Below are 7,005 nucleotides of genomic sequence, written 5' to 3'. Positions count from 1 at the left end.
ACCTCGGTGGAAGCCAACAATCTTCTACAGTTGGAGCAGTTGGACAGTCAACCACTGAAAGCCCTGACGCCCTACACTTCAGTGAAGCCCAATAGACAAAGTATGTTAAAGCTTTGGTTGACATTTGAGAAAGCAAGAAATGATAGTTATGCTGAGGTTATAAAAATGTACCTCTTCAATTTATCTCTTCAAATGACTTTAGGACCATTGACTATCTGAACCCCCCCAGGAGGTATCCCATCCACCAGAACCAGTGAGTTCAGATCAGTCTGATTCTCTGTGTTCTGAGTCGGAGGGGGACCAGCTTGAGGTAGGCTATACCTTCCAAAAGTGTTGAAAAGTACATACCATTTATAACACTGCACTAATCCATCAACGTTTCATACAGAAAAGTATAACCTGTGTGTTTGCTGGTTTAAGTCTCTGTCTCCTACCCTGTTCCCTTTAACTCTGCTCCTGTTCTCCAGGAGCTAGAGGTTCTGCCCGACACCCACACGTGGATCCACCTGATGTCCTCCATTACCAACCACTCTCCAACTTTTCATTACATCAGGTATTCCCAAACTGGGGTACGCGCAATACCGTTGGGGGTACGCCAAATAAAAATGTCATTCACATTTATACAAAATTATCTACACTAAAAGTTCGGGGTCACTTAGAAATGTCTTTGTTTTTGAAAGAAAAGCAAATTTCTGTCCATTCAAATAACATCAAATTGATCAGAAATACAGTGGAGACATTGTTAATGTTGTAAATGACTATTGTAGCTGTTTTTTAATGGAATATCTACATAGGCGTACAGAGGCACATTATCAGCAACCATCACTCCTGTGTTCCAATGGCACGTTGTGTTAGCTAATCCAAGTTTAGAATTTTAAAAGGCTAATTGATTATTAGAAAACCCTTTTACAATTATGTTAGCACAGCTGAAAACTGTTGTGCTAATTAAAGAAGCAATAAAACTGGCCTTCTTTAGACTAGTTGAGTATCTGGAGCACCAGCATTTGTGGGTTCGATTACAGGCTTAAAATGTCCAGAAACAAATAACTTTCTTCTGAAACTCGTCAGTCTATTCTTGTTCTGAGAAACGAAGGCTATTGCATGCGAGAAATTGCCAAGAAACTGAAGATCTCATACAACGCTGTGTACTACTCCCTTCACAGAACAGCGCAAAATGGCTCTAACCAGAATAAAAAGAAGAGTGGGAGGCCCCGTGGCACAACTGAGCAAGAGGACAAGTAAATTAGAGTGTCTAGTTTGAGAAACAGACGCCTCACAAGTCCTTAACTGGCAGCTTCATTAAATAGTACCCACAAAACACCAGTCTCAACGTCAACAGTGAAGAGGCGACTCTGGGATGCTGGCCTTCTAGACTGAGACTCTCTCACAATTTTTGATGAATAAATAAGGTTTTATATGTAAGATGGCTAAGTAAAGAGCAAAATTATTGATTATTGTTATATTATTATTTGTGCCCTGGTCCTATAAGAGCTCTTTGTCACTTCCCACGAGCCGGGTTGTGAGAAAACTCACACTCATTCTTTTGTTTATAAATGTATTGTATAGTGTGTGTGTGGTAGATTTACAATGATGGCAAAAAACAACATTTGAGAGTGAGCTGACCCTGGTCCTAGAGGGGGTACGCAGCTGGAGGTTGAATGTTTGAAGGGGTACGGGACTATAAAAAGTTTGGGAACCACTGCATTACATAATCTACAGCTATTGTTGTAGTCATGTTGTCAATATCTACTAAGAAAGTTTTTTTTTGCTCTATCATACTGGACACATAATATGTGAGATACACAGAAGGATTGGACCCTTTTTTTCAATTTTCGCCTAAAATGACATACCTAAATCTAGCTGCCTGTAGCTCAGGGCCTGAAAGCAAGGATATGCTTATTATTGATACCATTTGAAAGGAAACACTTTGAAGTTTGAGGAAATGTGGAATTAATGTAGGAGAATATAACACATTAGATCTGGTAAAAGACAATATAAACCAAAAAACATGCATTTTATATATATATATATATTTTTTTTTCCCATCATCTTTGAAATGCAAGAGAAAGGTCAAACATTCAGATAGGAGTCTAGGTTTAATTTAGATTTTGGCCACCAGATGGCAGCAGTGTGTGTGCAAAGTTTCAGACTGATCCAGTGAAGAATTACATTACTACACAATATTCTGTCTCAAGTATGATAGGAGTTTGCCCAAATTTGCTGAATTGGTCAATTGATACATTTTCAAGTATCTAACTATAGAGAGCATACGAAAATGCTATGGTAATACACACACTCCCAGGAATGTCTTACACACTCCCAGGAATGTCTTACATGATGGATAATTAACTTCCCTACAGAAAATACACTAACCTTCACACATCTAGATGACCGGGCAGGGTGGGTGTGGGGCCAGAGACAGCATTTGAATATAAAAATGGATTTTATCAAACAAAACTATGCTACATTTTATCTCTGGAACCCTCAGTATGACAAATCAGAGCTTTAGAGGTGAATGTATCAAACCAGTTAGCATGATAAAAGTGTTTTGTTGTTGTACACTCTCCTCAAACAATAGCATGGTATTTTGTCACTGTAATAGCTACTGTAAATTGGACACTGCAGTTAGATTAACACGAATTTAAGCTTTCTGCCCATATAAGACATGTCTATGTCCCGGAAAGTTGGCTGTTGTTTACAATGTCATTCTAGTCACATTAGTGCACGTTATCTTCAACCGTCCCGATTTAGGGACACCGATCCCATAGAGGTTAACCCTCTGTTCCCCCCATGTCCTTGTCCGTAATTGTTTGTTGTCAGTGCTTGTGCACGTTATGTTCTGGTGTGCGTCGGGTTATGTATCCATTTATTTCATTGTTCTGTATCCGGTGGGTTTTGATGATTAAACTGAGCCGTTGGAAACACGGTTTTGCTCTCCTGCGTCTGACTTCTCTGCCGCCAGTACGCACCCCTGACAGTACGGTGATGTTGATGCTGTTACAAAACAACGAAGGAGAGTTTTGCTTCTACATCATGCTGGGACAGATGTACAGGACATTTTCTCCACACTCGCAGACACCGGAGAGCCAACAGACTATGTCAGGGATGTGGTGGCGTTAAACGCATACTTCGTGCCACAGGTGAACACAGCGTTCACGAGACAGACATTTTATCAACTGACACAGAAAACTGTTGAGACAGTTCAGCAATTTGTTACTCGTCTTAGACAAGCAGTAGAAGATTGTGACTATGCTGGAGATAAGGACAATCAGATTAGAGATGCCATACTGAGCAAGTGTAATACTGACTATGTGCGGCGAAAACTATTGGATGAGGGCCCTGGGCTAACATTAGCGCGGTCACTCGAGCTATCCACATAATGTGAAAGAATTGAAGTGCCAATGGCCGCCATGCATGTGAGTACAGATGCTAAAGATGAGACCGTGCATCATGTTTTCAAAAAGGAGAGGAAATATCACAAAAACGGGCTGAGACAGAATGCAGAAGGAAAAGACCAATCAGAGAAGGTGTGCTATCGTTGTGGATATGCAGATAATTTTGCAAAGGATCCTGCTTGTCCAGCACGTGGGCAGACCTGCAAGAAATGTCATGGGAAGAACCATTTTGCAAAAATGTGAAAGACCAAAGGTTACTCAAAACTGACTGTGAAATATGTTAATTCAGAGGAACAAAACAGAGACTATCATTTGTGGTAAATGAGAACTGTAACTCAGACAGGATCACGTTCTTAGAGGGAGGGGTCAGTTTATTAATGTTAATTGACTCTGGGGCCACGAGTAATATAGTAGATGAGTGCACATGGGAAATGTTGAAAACCAAGAAAATAAGGTGCCGTTCATCACTGACTGATAAAAAGCTATATGCATACTCATCAAGCGAGCCATTACCAGTAAAATGGATTTTCACATGCCGAAGAAAGATAGGCAAGCGCAGCACACAGTCTGATTTCACTGAGATATGTGGACGCGGAGTACCGTTGCTAGGTAAAGAGACTGCCATTAAATTGGGTGTGCTAAACGTGGGTGTTCACATAGCAGCGGTGACAGATGTAAAAACTCTGATTAAACAGCAATACCCAAGGTTGTTTGAAGGGGTGGGTAAGCTAAACACAAAACAGATCAACCTACATGTTGATAAAAACGTGACACTAGTATCACAGGCCCTTAGGGGTGTACCATTCTACCTGTAGAGAAGCTGCGGAGAAAAAGATAAAGGAACTACAAAACATGGACTTAATAGAGAGTGGATGGTGCCACACCATGGGTGAATCCGATAGTGGTAGTGCCAAAACTGGACGGCGACATAAGACTGTGTCTAGACATGAGACAAGCGAACACAGCAATCATACGTGGCAGGTACCCAATCCCCACACTAGATTAACTTTAGCAAGGAATGAATGGTTCTGTCATGTTCAGTAAACTGGATCTTAAAGGGGCTATCCTCAATTGGAACTAACACCAGAGTCGAGAGGCATAGCGACGTTTGCAGTGCATAATGGGATATAGATATAAAAGACTCATATTTGGAGTTTCATCGGCGAGCGAGCAGTATCAACATGAAATCACAACAGCACTGGCAGGCATCGAGGTGGTGGAAAACATATCGGATGACATCATAGTCCACGCCCCAGACAAGGAGACCCATGACCAGCGGCTACATGCTGTCCTCAATAGGCTGGAGAACTGTGGGCTGACTCTCAACTCAGAGAAATGTCAGTTCAACATGGACAAATTGGTGTTTATGGGCATGTTACTCTCACAGAAAGGCATAGGACCCACAGTTAAAAGAGTGAGAGCCGTGGTTGAGGCCAGGGAGCCTGAGACGGCATCAGAGGTTCGTAGCTTTCTAGGTTTAGTGGGCTACAGCAGTAGGTTCATTCCTCAGTTCTCTACACTCTCAGAGTCTCTACGGAAGTTGACCAAGAAGGAAACAACATTCCACTTCAGACCGTTAGAGGCAATTTACAGTCCTCGCTCAAAGCCATGCGCTCGCATCGAATGGTGTGTGCTGAGACTCCAACCCTATGACTTTCGAGTTGTCCACATACCAGGGAAAAACAACATTGCAGACCCTCTGTCTCGTCTAATTGGAAAGACTGCAGTGAAAGACTCACACACACATAGAGCAGAGGAGTATGTAAGATTTGTAGCTGTGAACGCAACTCCAAATGCAATGACCACAAAAACAATGCCAAAATGGGCACAGGCAAATGGTGAAGTGGATCGGCAAAAGGCCTCCCTCATGAAACGGATTCGAATTGCACAAGCTGAGGGGCTGGACTGGAAGCGGGAGCTACACAAGTACGTGAGAGTTTATAGATCCATTAATCACTCTACCATGGGCAGAAGCCCAGCTGAGCTCCTCTTCAAAAGGAAAATCGAGATATACAGTAACTAAACCAAATCAAATCAAATTGTATTTGTCACATACACATGGTTAGCAGATGTTAATGCGAGTGTAGTGAAATGCTTGTGCTTCTAGTTCTGACAGTGCAGTAATATCTAACAAGTAATCTAACAATTCCCCAACAACTACCTAATACACACAAATCTAAAAGGGTGACGGAGAATATGTTCATGTAATTATATGGATGAGTGATGGCCGAGCAGCATAGGCAAGGTGCAATAGATGGTATAGAATACACGTGTATATACATGTGATATGAGTAATGTAAGATATGTAAACATTATTAAAGTGGCATTATTTAGAGTGGCATTGTATACAGTGACTAGTGGTCCATTTAAGTGGCCAGTGATTGGGTCTCAATGTAGGCAGCAGCCTCTCTGAGTCAGTGATTGCGGTTTAGCTGTCTGATGGCCTTGAGATAGAAGCTGTGTTTCAGTCTCTCGGTCCCAGTTTTGATGTACTTGTACTGACCTCGCCTTCTGGATGTTAGCGGTGTGAACAGGCAGTGGCTCAGGTGGTTGATGTCCTTGATGATCTTTTTGGCCTTCGTGTGACATCGGGTTCTGTTGGTGTCGTAGAGGGTAGGTAGTTTGCCCCCGGTGATGCGTTGTGCAGACCGCACCACCCTCTGGAGAGTCTTGTGGTTGAGGGCGGTGCAGTTGCCGTACCAGGCTATGATATAGCCCGACAGGATGCTCTTGATTGTGCATCTGTAAAAGCTTGTCAGGGTTTTGGTTGACAAGACAAATTTCTTCAGCCTCCTGAGGTTGAAGAGGCACTTTTGCGCCTTCTTCACCACGCTGTCTGTGTGGGTGGACCATTTCAGTTTGTCTGTGATGTGTATGCCGAGGAACTTAAAACGTTCCACCTTCTCCACTGGTGTCCCTTCGATGTGGATAGGGGGGTGCTCCCTCTGCTGTTTCCTGAACTCCACGATCATCTTCTTTGTTATGTTGAAATTGAGTGAGAGGTTTTGTTACTGACACTACACTCCGAGTGCCCTCACCTCCTCCCTGTAGGCTGTCTCGTCGTTGTTGGTAATCAAGCCCACTACTATTGTGTCATCTGCAAACGTGATGATTGAGTTGGAGGCGTGCGTGGCCACGCAGTCGTGGGTGAACAGGGAGTACAGGAAGGAGCTGAGCACGAACCCTTGTGGGGCCCCAGTGTTGAAGGTCAGCGAAGCAGAGTTGTTGTTTTCTACCTTTACCACATGGGGGTGGCCCGTCAGAAAGTCTAGGACCCAATTGCACAGGGCAGGGTTGAAACCCAGGGCCTCCAGCTTGATCAAATCAAATCAAATTTGATTTGGCATGAGCGCCGAATACAACAGGTGTAGACCTTACAGTGAAATGCTTACTTACAAGCCCTTAACCAACGATGCCGTTTTAAGAAAATACCTAAAATATTAGAATTAAGAAAAAAGTAAGAACCAAGAAAAACTAATAATTAAAGAGCAGCAGTGAATAACAATAGTGGAGCTATATACAGGGGGTACCGGCACAGAGTCAATGTGTCAATGTGCGGGGGCACCGGTGTCAAGGTAATTGAGATAATTATGTTCATGCAGATAGGGCT

At 42.9% G+C, this 7,005-nt stretch overlaps 1 long non-coding RNA gene across 1 annotated transcript; it reads left to right on the top strand.

The window, feature by feature from the left end:
- LOC145858606 (uncharacterized) lies at positions 1-568 on the top strand. Its single transcript, XR_014379055.1, has 3 exons — positions 1-100; positions 203-310; positions 468-568. It is a non-coding gene; the product is annotated as an uncharacterized LOC145858606 (long non-coding RNA).
- Positions 569-7,005: the final 6,437 nt, after the last annotated feature.

The sequence above is a fragment of the Salmo salar genome, chromosome 01 (genome assembly GCF_965601325.2).
Source record: "Salmo salar chromosome 01, fSalSal1, whole genome shotgun sequence".
NCBI classification, from domain to species: domain Eukaryota; kingdom Metazoa; phylum Chordata; class Actinopteri; order Salmoniformes; family Salmonidae; genus Salmo; species Salmo salar.
The sequence above is the reverse complement of the archived record's forward strand: the minus strand, read 5'-3'. Positions and strand labels throughout refer to the sequence as shown.